Source organism: Culex quinquefasciatus, chromosome 1, assembly GCF_015732765.1.
Source record: "Culex quinquefasciatus strain JHB chromosome 1, VPISU_Cqui_1.0_pri_paternal, whole genome shotgun sequence".
Lineage (NCBI taxonomy): Eukaryota > Metazoa > Arthropoda > Insecta > Diptera > Culicidae > Culex > Culex quinquefasciatus.
In genome coordinates, this window is record NC_051861.1 from 46,451,253 (window position 1) to 46,467,647 (window position 16,395).

The 16,395-nt window shown below is 37.2% G+C and overlaps 1 protein-coding gene across 7 annotated transcripts in view; it reads left to right on the forward strand.

The window, feature by feature from the left end:
• Positions 1-16,395, forward strand: part of LOC6035513 (homeobox protein prospero) — a 159,392-nt gene that overhangs the window by 16,835 nt on the left and 126,162 nt on the right. For 3 of the 7 annotated variants that reach the window (XM_038249606.1, XM_038249612.1, XM_038249613.1), the window contains exons 1-2: positions 652-3,225; positions 7,696-7,752. The gene's annotated coding sequence lies outside the window, so the exon portion shown is untranslated. Of the gene's footprint in view, positions 1-651; positions 4,062-7,695; positions 7,753-16,395 lie in introns of those variants that run through there. The other 4 variants (XM_038249607.1, XM_038249608.1, XM_038249614.1 and 1 more) reach the window with 4 other exon arrangements.

Below are 16,395 nucleotides of genomic sequence, written 5' to 3' on the forward strand. Positions count from 1 at the left end.
GGTTTGCCGAAGGAAAACTACTTCGTGTCGCGTCGGAGATTTGTACCAAGTGGTGGTGGTGGGGGTGCGCGCCGCACCAACACTAGTGAGCAAGTACTAGAGGGGGTGCTGCGCGCACACGCGCCTCGTTTTAGAGCTAGAGCTTCTACATAAGGGGGTGTTGTAGAACATAGTGGCGGTGCCCCTGGATGTAGGCAACTAGAGAGAGAGAGATTGTAACGACAGACAGACAGAGAGGGGGTTTTAGAAAGTAGTGTGCTCGGGTCGCGTGCAGGGCGCATGTGCGCGCCCTCTAACACTCGGCGCCTACTGCGAGCGGGGTGAAAGTGGGTTCGGGAACCGGTCTTTCGGTGTGTTGGTGTGAGGGTGCGTGCGTGCGAGTGTATGTGTGTGTGCGATGAGAGAGTGAGCGTGAGTCAAGACGGGTTTTTCCGGCTTTTTCGAGGGGGTGGTAGGTGGAAGCTTTCCCGAAGGATGACGCGTGTCTGGGGTTGAGGTGTGTATGTGTGGGGGTGATAAGCGTTTGCGCTGGTGTGCGTGCGAGTGATGAGCAAAGAGAGCGCGAACTAGTGAGTGTGTGCCGCGGTGATCTGAGATTCGCGCTTGTGTGAGGCGTAAATTGTAAGGAAGGAAAGTTGGCGCTCCCCACGTTCTCAAGTCGTCAGTCGTTAGCCAAAAGTCGGACGAGATTGCTGCAAAATTTAAAACATCTTCGGTCACACGCGCGCATATATAATAAAAAAACAGAAAGAATAAAAACAAAAATACTTCCGACTTTATAGACTTTTACACAGATGTGTATATATTTTAGTGTGTACAGGCTATAGTTAGATACAAAGTGACCGAGCACAAGGAGCAATCGGGCCAAGAGAAGATCGGACTATCGTCTCAAGTTACCCCTCTTATATATTATTATATATTCTTTAACTTGGCACAAAAATCGTCGTCGTCGGCTGCGGGTGAAAACCACCCCTTCGAGAAATGGTCTCTCCATATATAAAATTTAGTGTAATTTTCTTCGCTTTATAAATATTTACCCTCACACACACCCGGCGTCCTGAAGCAGCAGCCGAGCTTCTTCGACCCACCCTCGCCCCGCACACACCCTCGACCACCCTCTCCAGTGGTCAAGACCATCGGAGGAACACGCGCGAGCAGGGGGACCTTCCCTCAGTGTGTTTTAGTTTGCCAACCACCCCGCAAGTGTCTGCTGTCGGGCGCGGCGCCGCCGGAGATACCAAGGAGTCCTTACGAGAGACGAGACTCCTTACGGTATTATCGTAGCTTCAGAGAAAGTCGTGCACCACATCTAACTCGACTCTCTTACGGTTCGGACCTAAAAAACAGCGTGTGTGTATTTTCTTAGATCCTCGGACTAAAAAAAACGGGAATCGTCAAAAATTCAAAACTCAGTAAAAACCCGAATCCGGATTCGAGTTTCGTGATTTGAAAATTTGGAACGCAAAAAAACAAAATCAAACAGTTTCGCGAAAAAAAACATCAAAAATCGTGTTGATTCCAGAAGCTCAAGAACAAAAAATACAAGACCAACCATCTGCACTCAGCCTCAATCAGCAAAAAACAACAAAAAAAAATCAGCAAATCGTCGATGAAGATGGATCCAAGCCGTGTTTAAAAGTCGCTGAACGAACACCAAACGAGGATTAAGTGGTTAAAACAGCAAAAATAAATAGTGTTGCGCAAAATAACATCCTGCAAAAAAAATAAATCAGAAAAAATGGCCCCCAGTCTGCTGAACCAACAACGTGCCATCGTGGATACCGTTTTAACCGCGTGCCAGCGATCGCATACCAGCCAGCAGGTCGCGGCCAATCCTCGCCAGGGATCGTCATCTAGCTTAACATCATCAACAGTGTTCCCACCACCCCGCGTGGTGTTCTTGCTTTGAACAAACTCTTTAGTTGGACTTTTGAGTTTCATGATATAAACGACAAATAACAACTGCAAAAAATACAAACGACTATATCTAGTGTGTGTGAAATGTTCTCCAGGAAGTGGTATAGATATAACATAAAACATCTTGTTTCATTAATCGGACGGATTAAGAAAAGACAAACTGCTTAAATACAAAACAAAAACAATAAAAAAAAAACATTCGAAGAAGAAGAAAAACGATGCTTACAGTGAACAGTGCCGCCAGTCACAATGGGAAAAGTACGCAAACTGGTCAAAATGTTGCAAAATGTCATCCGAAAAAAATGAGTGAAAAATTATGCGAAACAGCAAAATGGTCAGACAACTACAATGACGATTGATGCATGCAATCGCCGTTGGGACTACTAGCGAAGATAGTGGCAGCAGAAGATAAACCTAGAATAAATGTGCTACAACACTGCTCGAATTCTAGCAGTTGAGAAGAAAGCAAAAACAAACAAACAAACAAAACAAAAAATACAACATTTTTTCCCCGCGCGACACGTGTTCGTGAAAATGTGGCACTCTCCACCCACCAAAGCGGTGGCGGTGCAGCGACACACACAGTGTTGACACTACAGAAGAACCACCAACCCCCCCGAAAGTTTAGTTTGTCGCAATTTTTTACTACTGCAAAAAATCCCCACGACAACACAACCGTTTAACAAGACCAGTGAGAGTGAAAATTTTCGAACCAAACAAGCTGAAGAAAAATCAAGAAGAAACAAGTCTGAGTGAAGTATTTTTAAGTTTGAGCTAATAGAACAACAGCAGTAAGAAAAAAAATACAAATTTTGAGGAAGACACGAGACAAATTTGGGACACTGAGACAGTGTGAATTGAAGAAGAAAAAGAAGAAAATCACGAACTAATACAAAGACTACTTAAATTGTGCAACCATGAACACTAAACTAGGCTAAGCCGCAACGGACGCTAAAACTGTGGAACTACCCTCGTGGAAACGAGCAACTTCGCAAACGGCGCCGGATGACAAATTGATTCCAAACTTCGACGACAAACAAAGTACCCAATTTTGACAAAACCGAAAAACAAAGAGAAGAAAATAGTGAAAGTGTAAGTGTAAAGTCCCCGAAAAAACGAGCAAACTGGAATACTCGCCCCCGAATACTACAAACACAAAAAAAAAATACAAAACAAACAAACGAAAGTGAAAACGTAAAAGTGAAAGTGAGCAAACCGAAGAAGACAAAACAAAAGAGCAAACAATCACGGTTAGTGTGTTGAAACAAAACTAGCGAAAAAAAAGTCCTTTAAACCACCCCACCCTCGGTACGTGTGTCACACATGTGTGGAATACCAACCATCTAGTTCTATGCAGAATTTTTTCACCAACCCCTCCACTCTCCCCCTGCAACGAGTCGAGATCCTTGCGAAAAATCTACATCCTCACACAAACACACACCCACGTTACACTCGGAGACCGCGTGTGTAAATTTTCCCCCTCCTGCCACCCACTCCCTCGATACGTCTTTTTTTTTGCACATATTTATGTGTGCACAACCGCATCCTAGCGAAAGAGGAAGAGAACATCCTTTTTTTGTCAACAAATCAAAACGCTCAATGACTGCCTTTTGCGCCAATCAAACGGAAGTCATTAACTGCCAATCAGTTCAAATCGAATCAACCAAGTACAAAGCACAATTGTGATTAGAAACATCCCCCATAATTGTTAAAAGGAAACCCTAACATTCCCCACCCTCAATACTAACTCCCCACCCCACGCTAACACTAGAAAATTCCCCCAAACGACAAAAACCCCGCGAACAACGTCCCTCCGACGTCGTCGTCGTAAGAAAGCCGCGGCTGTCTGCCAGCAGTGTGTCGTCGTCGAATGTCCTGCCTTTGGTCGACCTGATCGACTTGGCCGTCAATGTCCTTTGTCGCGGTTTAAGGCGGTGCAGCGGAGGCGGAAGAAGCGAAAAAAAAAAGAGAAAACCGCGAAAAACGAGATCGGTGCATTTGAGGACGCACACACACCACCACCAAGCGGGAAAAGAAAAACGAATCGAAAAGAGGAAGAAAAACGAACAAAGAGGAAATTCGGTGAAAATTCTGCGCGCGTTTCTGTGTGTGCATTGTGCATTGTGTGGACGGTTTCACATATGGTGATGTATCAAACAAAAGAAAACAAAACAAACAAAAAATCACAATAATGTCTCACTTTTTGAATTTCGTTTTTGTTTTCAAAAGTTAAGCAAAAAGAATAAAGCGCAAGCTATTTTGAAAATTTGGATAGGGAAGCGCAGGAAACGGATTTTAGGAGGATCGATTAGCTTTTGATGAAAAACTTTTTTATTTCTGGTGGCAACTGTGCTGGATTAGAATGCTGGATATTTATCTCTTTTTAAAGCATCTTGAGATTTCTTTTTATAAATTCGAAATTTTACAGTTTTAGAACAGTGTCAAATTTTTTTTTATTTTTAAATTACTTTATTGAATTTTACAGTAGGCTCAAAAAGCTACTAGCAAACAATACAATTTTTTCAAGTAAAAGCTTTTCACTTTTTCACGTGTAATATTTGTCTAATATACTGAACTTATTAATTTTTAGTTAGGCTGGTACAAATATGTTTAAGAGTTTTTGTCTCTCCCCCTTCAAAATAGGCTCGAAATCAGGGGACAAAAAAAAATAATATTTTTTCAAAAAACTTAGAAATTTTTATAAAAAATCAAGTGTGAAATCTATTCAAAATGCATTTCCCAGCGTTTAGAATCTTTTTCAACATGTTTGGGGTTATTCAAAAATCTTTTGATTTTAATAAAAAATGTGCAACTCCGCAATCATTTTTATTCGTTGTAATTTTAGTTTTTTTTCCAAACTTTACATTTTTTATTTCATTTACAACTGATCGAGTAAAAATGCATTTTGAAAAAACATTTTTTCATTCAATTGTTGCATCGGCATTCAGTACAATTAATACAATTTAAAAAGAAATCTGTAGATAGCCAAAAATTGAGTACAGTCGTTTTCAAAGAATAGTTATATGCATGAGTGATTCACTCTTAATTCAATCGTAATTTTGTTTTCATCAAATATTTTGCAATAAATCAAGATACTATAAACAATATAATAAATTCTCAAAGTATAACTCTATAAACCAATATCATATTCATAGAGAATTTTCTGTACTCATCAAAATTTTCACGAAGCTGCAAGCTTTTTGATTTACATTAAATTTTGAACGCTGTTTATTTTTTGGATTTATAACTTATTTTGGCTAGTTTAAATATCTGTCGTCATACTTTAACAAAATATCAGAGTTCAAAAATGTTTCTAATATTCTGAAAACCAGGGTTGCCTGATATCTAAGAATGTCAAATTTTTCAAGTGTCTGCAAGAATAAATATTCACCTGTCTCATTGTCAGATAATGACACATTTTTCATTTTATTTTAATGAAAGAATTCAAATGAAAATCATAGAATTTTTAATGTAATTTACTTAAAAAAATTTAAAGTCAACATTTTTAAGGGCATAAAATCAGTTAAATCATCTGAATTAAACAAATTTTGAATTAATTCATATCTTCTCTTCCTTTCACCATTCAGTATGGTTAGATTTTCGTCTACATGTTTTTTTTCTGATTTTTAATCGATACTTTGCCAAATTTACATATTTTCAATAAGGAAAGCATTGTATAACGTTTATTTTTGAATTTTTAACCAATTTTCGAACTTTTGATTTGTTGACACGTTTTGAAATTTTGGACTACGGATCGGTAGATCGGTAGAAGTTATACTTAAGCCAAAAAAAGTTTCTAGAATCAATAATTATTGGAATTTTTACAGATTATTTGATTTTTTTTTCTTAGGAACGATGGAAATTCGAATCATAGAAAATAAAAGCTTCGTTTTATTTTCTCGCTTTCAACCTAAAATTCAAGTTTTGCAAGCTCATTTTTAAATTTTGATTGGTTGTTTGCCAATTTTTTCCAATGTTTTTCAAATAAGTTATAAAAAAATATAAAAATTTAAGTGCAATCAACTTAATTTAATTGAAAATGCACACTCCTTCGCATTATTATTTTTTACCATGTTTTTTATGTGTTCAGAAATCTGTTAGTCGTATAAAGTTTTTTTTTTGCGATTTTTTTAGAGCTGTTAGGCCGTTGCAAAATTTTTTTAAAGTTTTTGTCCCTCAAAAAAATAAAAAATATAAAAATTGAAATTACAAGCCTAGGTTTCAACATTTGGATAAAAAAGTATTTTAAAATGCATTTTACATGCATAGAGTTGGTATTTCATGAATATTTAAAAAATGTTTTCAGAGGAGTTCAAACATGCTGAATATTTTTATAAACGCGGGAAAATGCATTTAAACTAGTTTTTAGTTGATTATACTCTAATTTTCATTTAAATTTTAAAGTTTTCCGTCAATACCTCGATATTTTCAAAATTAATGATTAAAAAGCAACTGTTTGCCTGTAAAATGCATTTTAAAACAATATTTTTATTTAAATGTTGAAACTTAGGCTTAAAATTTCAATTTTTATATTTTTTTTTGCTCCCCCCCCCCTCGAATGTGGTCAGACCCGAGGGACATAAAATTCAAAAAAACATTTTGCCTCCTGATTATTTAGGCCATTTTTATGAGGGGGGGGGGGGGGTGGGGCGACATAAACTTTAAAAAATATTAGCACAAAGAAAAAAATCAACTCTCGTTATCGTAAATTAAGTTCACGAATGTGAGAACCACTAAGGAATTTATTCATGAGTATGGTGCATTTGCACCAGAAACGTAAATATATTTCTTCGTGGTTCTCGCATTCGTGATTTTAATTCACGATTTCGAGAATTGTTTTTTTTGCAGTGCAACGGCCTTAATTGCCTATCAACTGTACAGGTTTATAATGTATTTTCTAATGGCTTTTTCATTGAAATATTCTAATTCTGGATTGTAATTTCAAATATTATTTTCTTGTTGTATTTTGTTAACCGGCCAAAAACTTGATGTCCAAAGCGAAAATCTTAATCTTTTTAAACTTAAAACTAGTGCAAAGTTCAATTTTTTACTCAAAAAAATTATTTAATTTTTCAAATGCATAGATTTTTCAATATTTAAAAAATCAAGAAGATGCTATTGTCTCAAATTACAAAGTGAACAATTACCCTTTCCTTCTTGAATACTTTTTTCTCAATAGATTTGTCTCGCTTTACTTTAAAATAATTTAGATTAATTTAGAATTGCTGTTTATTTTATCAAAATGTACACGAATTGAAAATTTTGAAAACCTACGGTTGATTTTGTGCAGTGGTCCAATAAGAAAATATCCAATGAGATATTTTCAGAATATAAACCTATAGGATTCTTGTTACATTATTCAATTCTAGTAAGAACCTTAAACTAATTGAATCAGAACTAGTCACATCTCGTCCAGCATGACCAGTCCAGCACTGGCTCGCCTGCCAGTATGCAACCAGCAGTTCAGTTAATCTTTGCGTCTCGTGCCTCTTGTTTGTGCTATCGACCGCAAGGGCACGCCACCAGTCCTGGTTAAAACGAGAAAATTGTTGGCTTGGCTCGGGCACCCCCTTCTTTTTTCGACACTAAAATCGCGCGCTCAGACAAGCTAGGAAAATCTCCAAACTCCCATCTGCACACGATTACTCCTTTCGGCCTAAAAACAGAATTTTGAAGAGAAAAATCTTAATTAATGAATAACTCGTTTTTTAACATGTTTCGTTAACTTGCTCAACCCCATCAAATTAAACATTACTAATTTTTATTTGATTGTTGCAGATACCTCTACAAAATACACCGATTCGACTTGTACCCGAAGTTTACCATACAAGCCAGGTAAGTACTCAAAATAGACAACATTTCCTGCAAACTAACGAAAATTCAAAGATATTAGCGCCTCGACGTTCAGCCAAAAAAACGCGTTCATTTCAATATGAAGGATTTCGATTAGTCAACACACACCCCCGCCACTCAACAGCCAATCGACCAAGGTGGTTCCAGTCACGAAGGTGTCACTCCGTCCCGCGAGCCGTAAACGATTTCATTTTTAAGGCCATTTTTCCGCAGACAGTTGATTGATTTGCGTTGCTCCCCCCAGGACGGACACCTTGAAGATATTAGGACTTCAAACCCGACGAAAGACTGCCTGACGCCGATTTCAGAACGATTTTCAAAGTTTTCGTTTTTTTTTCAACCCCCAAAAAGTGTTGCACACGTGCTGCGTTGGGAAAATTTAAAACTTTTCCTTCACTTTTTCCTCACCATTTTTTTTCACCGCGACGACTTCCGACAGTGCGAGGTTTGTTTGGTTTCCGGAGCTAATTCGACGAAACGGGCGCTGAGTTGGTTCTCACTCCACAAATTGAATTTTCCGCCCTTTCTTAGGCGATTCACACCGGGAAAGTGCAGACAGCCATTGTTTCTTCGCCGCCAAGAAGAAAACGGGGGCATTTTTTTTTTGTTTTTCGTTGCATGTGGATCGATAAAGTGCATTTTAGCACCTGTTTTGGCGCGATTCACTGGTGGGGGATGGGGAGGAAAATTCTTTTCTACAGTTTTTTTCGGTTTCCATGTGCAATCAACAATGGTGGGAAAATCATCATTAAAAATTAAATACAAAATAACAAAAAAATATAAAATTTATGTATGCCTCAATGTAGCTGAGGACAGTTTTAACCCCATTTCCGAAAAACATTTACCTCATTCTGCCCTGAATAGTAATGTGAGGCTTGCATAATGTCCGTTATTTTCATTTTTATTTAAGATAAAAACATTCGTAGAATCATGGCATGCATGGGAAATTTTTAACTAATTTAATGTGTTATTTTATAAACTTTCACAAACCTGTAGAAATAAGTTACTCAACTTCACCTATGCAACATGATTTTTATATCCTCATTATTTGAGAAACTAATCCTTGAAATCAATTATCCACAAGTCACACCATGAGGCCACCGTCATTCGTTGTCAATTGGCTCTTTAAATTTCTATACATATTCTTCCACCCAATTTGGTCACGCCACACTCCCAGGAGACAACCAAAAAGCCAAAAAAAAAACACACGGATGAGCCCACCCATTCAGCAGACATGTCAGCACGTCTATTCATCATCTTGGCATACAGGGCGGGTGGTACAAATGCAACGATCCTCAGCGGGTTGGCTGCAAAAAGGTCCTTCCGCGCACCGCGCATCGGGGCCAAAAGTTGTTGGCACCTCTCGCTAACCTATGACTTTTCCGCCCACTGCCGAAAAAAAAAACAAAAACTTTTCCACCACCCCGAAAATAAGCTCTCGCCGCCCGTTTAGGTCACATGAAAACATGCCACCTGAGAGTGTTTTATGTTGGCTTTTTTTCGGAGGAAATTGAGCGCATAAAAAGAACATGTAGGGCTTCGCGTTTCTCGAAGCAGTTCAACCTGATTTCTTTTTTTTTTTCTTTTTTCGTTCGTTCCTGGAGAACGGAATCGCGTGGAGGTGATGACAAGAACTAAATTATAAAACGATTATTGCCTCTGGCGAGCGACTTGCATGCAATTTTGGAGGGACTCCTTGGAAGGGAGTGTTTGAGCTCTTTGATTCGTGAGGACTTGAAAGAATCTTGGCACGCCGCTGACAGCGCTGTCGAAATGTTGACATGTGACTACGAAAACAGTTTTCTTTTGATGCGTAGAATTTAACTTTGAACGTGCATTTTATTATTAAGTTTCATAAAAGTAAAAAAAGTAATTGAACTAGTGTTGCAAATAAGATTAATATATCTTGATTTTAATAATGAAGATATCATAGCATAGCATAGCATAGCATTGGTGTCTACCCGTAGCTGCTACTTCGTTATTGACCAGGACCCCCAAACATTGCTCCGTGGACCACAGATGAAAAGTAGGAACCAATCATCACCCCTTCGCAATTTTCAAAGGTCCCTATCGTGCTGATCAATACCGACGCCGGCCACGACCAGTGGTAAGACACGGGGAAGTGGATGGGAATGTTAGCCGATACTTGAGTGATGGGACCGCCAAATCGACTGCGTCTCCGACAAAGTATCACATGAGTTTTGAGGGGTTAGTAAGATGGGTATGAGGTCAGGATTCACTGTGGTAGGTGATGCGACCATGAGCAATTTGTTTATTGGTTGAAATTTTAAAAAATCTTAGGCAGCCGGCTGCGGAAAGATACCTATCTAGGGATTTAAATATAGTATTAATTCGACCGCGATTCTCCAGAAATTCTCCGTCGGCGTGCCTTCCGATCAACGGTGATGTAAGAAGGGCTTCATTCATTAAAATTATTTTATAGCTTAAGCCTTAAAACATATTCGTCGACGTGCCTTCCGATCCTCGATGATATGGAAAGGACTTAATCCAGCAATACGACTTGCTTGTTTTCAAAAATCGGATCGTTTCTATCGAAAACTATATAAAGAGAACACAAATAAAATTCATCGGCCAACGAACGCGCGAACTAAAAATAAATGAAAAAAGAAGAAGAAGAAATCCAATCACCCCATGCACTTGAACAGCGACACAAAAGAGACGGAAAATAACACGAAAAAACTGGACTGCGCGTCCACACAGGCACCGCACTACTCTGATTTTAATAATGAAGATATCTTCCAAAAACTTTTTTAATCATTTATTTTTATTTTAAAATTTAATAAAATTTGAAGATATTTTTGGCTTTTTGCAGTAAATTTTGTTTAAATTTCGTTGAAATATTAAAATAGATTTATAAAAAATATTGTTGCTGCCCGATTTCTTGACTCATTTTCAGGCAATTTTAATTAATTTTTGAAAAAAAAAATAACTTAACCACCTATGTGATCCAGAAAAATAAGTACACAGATATAACTTAAAGTGGTCATAACTCGAGACATGGTTGCCAAATTATCAATGTTGTGGATTCGTTGGAAAGTGTTTCGATTACCTAACCAACGAAGGAACGGATGATGGATCCGGACATCGTTTGAATACATTTAATTGAGATCCGGCTTAAAAAAAGTACATAAATATCACTTAGGCGGTCATAACTCCAGACAGGGTTGCCAGATATTCAATGTTGTGGTCTCATTGGAAAGGTCTTTCAATTACCTAGCCAACGATGTGTTGGATGATGGATCAGGACATCGTACATTTAAGTGAGATCCGGCTTCAAAAAAGTACATAAATACCACTTAAGTGGTCATAACTCGAGACAGGGTTGCCAGATATTCAATGTTATGGACTCGTTTGAAAAGTCTTTCAATTACCTAACCAACGATGTGTTGGATGATGGATCCGGACATCATTTACATATATTGAAGTGAGATCCGCCTTCAAAAAAGTGCATAAATATCACTTAAGTAGTCATAACTCGAGGCAGGGTTGCCAGATCTTCAATGTTTTGGACTCAAACAAAAACAAGAGATTTAATTAGATTGTGTTAGATAGATAGATAGATAGATAGTTACCGAGATTATTGTATTCGGGTACTATCGATCAGTTCCAAACATTGTTGAAAACAAAGCAACGTTGGAAAATACATTTTAGCTTGTTTTCAGATGATTGCAGTTTTACATCTAAATTACAGAGTTGTTTAACAATTATTTTCTGTCCCTTGGATTGTATGGACGTATTTTACGATTCGGTTATATTCATTAATTCTAATTATTAATTCATATTTTCTGGGCTTCAATCCATGTTTTGAAAATAAATCAAGAACAAATTTTGTTGACTTCCTTAAAGTGGCAAGTACATGACAATATTTTTTTTCAATTGACACTAACCATAATATTGAAAAAAAAAGCTTTGGCGAACTAAAAAGAAAACAAACATACACACCTTCATACCTTCATTCAATTTTATCAAGGAAACCATCAAATTGAGCAATAAACATAACACTCCTCCAAGCCAAAAAAGAAAAATTCGCGTGATCCAGTCCGGAAGCCCGCCCCGGAAGTGTTATAACCACTCACGTTTCCGTTTCTTATAAACATAACACTAAAGGGCAGGTACCGTACCGTCTCTTACCTTTACAGTGTTCAAACCATAGGTTGGCGCTCCCTCCCCCCTTGAATAGGTGTGACGTTGAAGTTGTGCTTCCGGTGGCGGTCACAGGTTGCGAATCCGCCTTATTCCATGCTTCGATAATGTATGCATATGCATAGCAGATTGGTCACACGGTTATTACTCCGAGGCTGGGTTTTTTTTTGAAGGGGGAAATTTCGTGATTTACCTTCCAAGAATGATTTGAAAGGCAAATGAGAAGTTGGATCCGGGTGGCGGAATTTCGTGGGAACAGGTGTATTTCTTATATTGTTTGAGATTTGACAATATTGAAAAATATTTAATCAGTACCTGATACAAATAATTCAATAATACAACCACAAGTCTGTGCTCAAAACCGTAAAGCTACTATCCAAGGTCTTAATTGTGACCACGTGCGCGGGGGTTTCTCTGATTGCTCAGTCGAGCCCCAAAGTAATGACACGCTAATTAGTGCCGCTGCTGCGGACATAAACACCTCTTTTCCCCCATAGAATTTTCACCTCTTTCTTTCAGTTGGAAAAATCAAAGAGATGACCCGTGCCGTGCGGTCTTCCCCAGGTGGGTGCTCTGAGCCGCGACCGCCGCCAAACCCGGAAGGATTCACCGTTGAGTGCGTTTCGAAAGATTGTCACGTGCCTGATTTATGACCGTGATCCAAGATGGAATCACTCCGTAATCGCCACCCGCCAAAGTGGGCAGGTGACTAATCTTGGTGGCGCATCACGAAAAGACGTGTTTTTTGCAATCGTCACGAAATCCATCAAATTTAAACTTCCACAAAAGGTTGCGCCCCATCATCCGGGCCAGCAAACTTAATTTACTTCCGATTGCAATTTCCGTAAGCCGGCCGTCACGAGGCCGTCCGGCAGTCCATTACGACGGTGGACTTTGCAGTGTAAAATTAAGAGTGAGGGGGAGAAACGCGAGCTCTACTTTACGGACAGGTTGTTATTGAGTTCTCTTTTTTCTAAATTATTCTTTCCTGGTCAAAAGAACTGGGGTGCTCTATTGTCATTGGAACGACCGAGATGGGCCGAGTCGGGGATTGTGGTGCGGGGGGACATAAATGAGACACTTTTTTTTGTGTGTATGGCCAGTTCGGAAGTAGTCGTCCGCAAAGGTTTAGCAAGTAGGTGTGTGCTCATTTGATTTTGAGGTTAGGGTGGTCCATAATGCTTTATTGCACAATGTTTGTAGGCCTGTCCATATACTACAAATGCTTCAAAATTCGTATATATTCAATGTCATTATCATCTTGTCGTTGCCGTAGCACCTTTTCGCACATGTATTTCTAGCCAATTTCAGTCGAGAATGCCATTTTGTGCAGCTCACAAAGCCTCAACTTTTGATGTTCATAGGTTCCCAAAATTCCAATTCAATCCTGAGATATTCAATGAGAACCAAAAAAATCCATGCATTGTTGCCATTCTTCACATGAAAGAAGTTTCAATCTTGTCGTACTATCTTGACACACCCTGAACTGAACATTACGGTAAGTGCGACAAATGGCCAAAGGGATTTTTGGGACAGAACGCGTTTGACACACGTACAAGCCCGACTACCGTAAACATTTGTAATTATAATTCGAGACTCCAGCTACCAAATTCATCCAAACTTCAGGACAACGCACAGAATGGTCAACCAAATAAAATGTGTTTGTTATTGTTTACATTGCGTGCATTTGTTTTTGTTAATTCAAGGTGAAAGATTGAACCGTGTTTTTCTTGGAACATCAAAAAGCGTTGTGCGACAAGATAGCACCACAACGTCGATCTTAGTGCGTCCATCCCGGGAATTCCCGGAACAAAAATCCCGGGATTTTTCCAAAACCGGGAATTCCCGAATCCCGGGATTTTTCATATTTTGTCCCGGGAATTCCCGAAATTGAAAACATATCAAATTTTGGTGTAGAAATTCAGATTTGGTTGTGGAAATTAGTAATCGATAAGCATTTTAAAGCATTAAAATTTTTATTCGGCATATGACAACATTAATTTGGCAGGGAAAATTGTTAAAATTTTTGTTTACAGATCTGCAAAATGCTTTTCGCCTTAGATATTTTCTACTAAATTTTATTTATTTAAAAAAAGACTTATTATTATATTCACGTTCATTTATGACTTTAAACTTGAAAAAAAGCATAATATTTAAAAAATTATTTAACTTTTCATCATAAACCGGCATCTGAAGCAAATCAGGAAAAAGTAACGAATTAAGACAGCTGTTTAAGCTAATTTGTTTTTGAATAATGTTCTGATTGTTTTGATTGATTTCGATTACAACAGGAACAGATCAAAACAATTAGTACACAAATTTTCAAATTTATTGCTCTAAAATCTCCTGTACCTATTCAGACTGTAGTCCCGATTATCCCCAGTTGGTAGTTGATTGGTAGTGACTTAAAGATAATTTTTAAAATATGTTTTTAAATATAAAACATAAAATTCGAAACTTATCCAAAGTGTTACATTGTCTGGTATAATTTTATTTCTTGTTGTTTTAGACACTTTCAATGAAATTGTATAAGCTTTTGTAGTTATATTATATAAATAAAAAATAAAAAAATATATTCAAAATTCTGGTTCAATTAAATTCCAAAGCACATCAAAGAACACATTTTTTAAATTGTGTTTTACACTATCTAAAGACTGCTGTCCATGTTCAGATTGAAGTGTAGCTTATCACCATTAACAGTTTTGAGCTAATTCTATGATTTAAGCTAGAAAAACGTAACAAATATAATGAAAACATAGATTTTATGACTGCTGCAAAAATTTCCCGGGATCCCGGGAATTCCCGGGATTCAAAAAATATTTTTCCCGTTTCCCGGGAAATTCAAAACCCGGGAAAATTGGACGCCCTAGTCGATCTAGAAAAAAAATCACAAATATTTTGCATTCAGTGCATTCAGACGCCTCAATTATCTGATGAGTCTAGTTATTTTGTCTTTAATCACCGCCATCTTGGATTCAAAACCTATAAAAACTCGATTATTCAAAGCGAAACTTTTCCGACAAGACGAAATCTCGGTTACTTTTTCAAATGTTCCTATCAACAAAGGAAACTCATGGAGCATTGGCTGTTTTGAAAAATTAATCTAAAAATTGATCATATTTGCTTTGATTTTAAATAAAGACAAATTAGAGTTTTCATAGTTAAGATCAAGTTCATTTAAAAGTGGTTTCTTGTTTTAAATGAACATTTAGAAAAATTCCATAAATAAAAAATAAAAGAAAATGCATTTCTAAAAGATTCCACTAAATAAATAAATTGTTGAACAGTGACGCTTCATAGATGCATTCACGTGAAAATAAAATTATTTTCATAGCCTTGGGGTTTATAATATCAAACTATAAAAGATCTCAGATATTTTGAGTTATACTGAGACTTGGACGGATTTACATTGAAGTTTCTTATTTTATGTCGATATGTCGATGCCTCTGTGCTCTCTTCGTCTAACTGGATAGGAAAACCTGAAAGCTGAAAACAAGAGAGCACTGAGGCATCGATGTATTGAGAAACACGTAGTTTTTTTATCCGACTTAGACATTATTTAGCAATATAAGAAAGTTTTAGATGATTTAGGTAAAATGTGCAACACCTTAAAAAAAGGCAATTTTGCAGAAGCCGAAACTCAAACTAATCTACTTCAGTCTCAGGTAATTATTAGATCTCTTTAAAAAAAAATATGAAAAATAGCATAAAAACGTGAATAAAATAAAATAAATATGATGATTTGAACGAAAAAACAAAACGTTCCAATGCAGTTTTTCATTTTATTTGGTTTAAAATAAAATACTTGTTGCAAGAACTTTTTTAAGCATTTAGCAATAATTTATAACTACCAATACTGATCATCATTTAAAAGTTTAAAAAAATCTGCCAAACATGAAATTTAGCCTGAGCTTTTTTAAAATACTAAAATTTTCCTTCTGTTGAAAGTCATGAAAACAAACGCGTTATTATTCCGCTTATTTAACTGATAATACTTTTGATTAATCTGTCGTGGGGATTTGTATTGTTTTGAAGATAATTTAGCAAATCAAATTTCACTTCAATGCAATGTTTTTTATATGAATATTTTGTGGCCAGGGGTTAAGTAAAGTATATTGAACACTTGCAACTTTTTTAGTATTTTTCCGCACGCAATTATTCTAAAATAACAAATATATGCGTTTATTTCAAGCAGATTTTAAATTACCGTAAACCGGGGTGACTTTGGTAGCCGGGGTGGTTTTGATATAGGTTGAGATTTTTCCGTAAAATGAAGAGTACAAATTAAATACCTATGGAATGGTATGGCATCCTGACCGTGGTAGAGAAGTGTTGTAAGTACCGTAAACTGGGGTGACTTTGATAGCCCGGGGGGACATTGATAGAAATTTGATTTGGCCACTATTTTTGATACATCCAATGTAACAGTCACATTTTTGCATATATGTTCGATAATAAGCT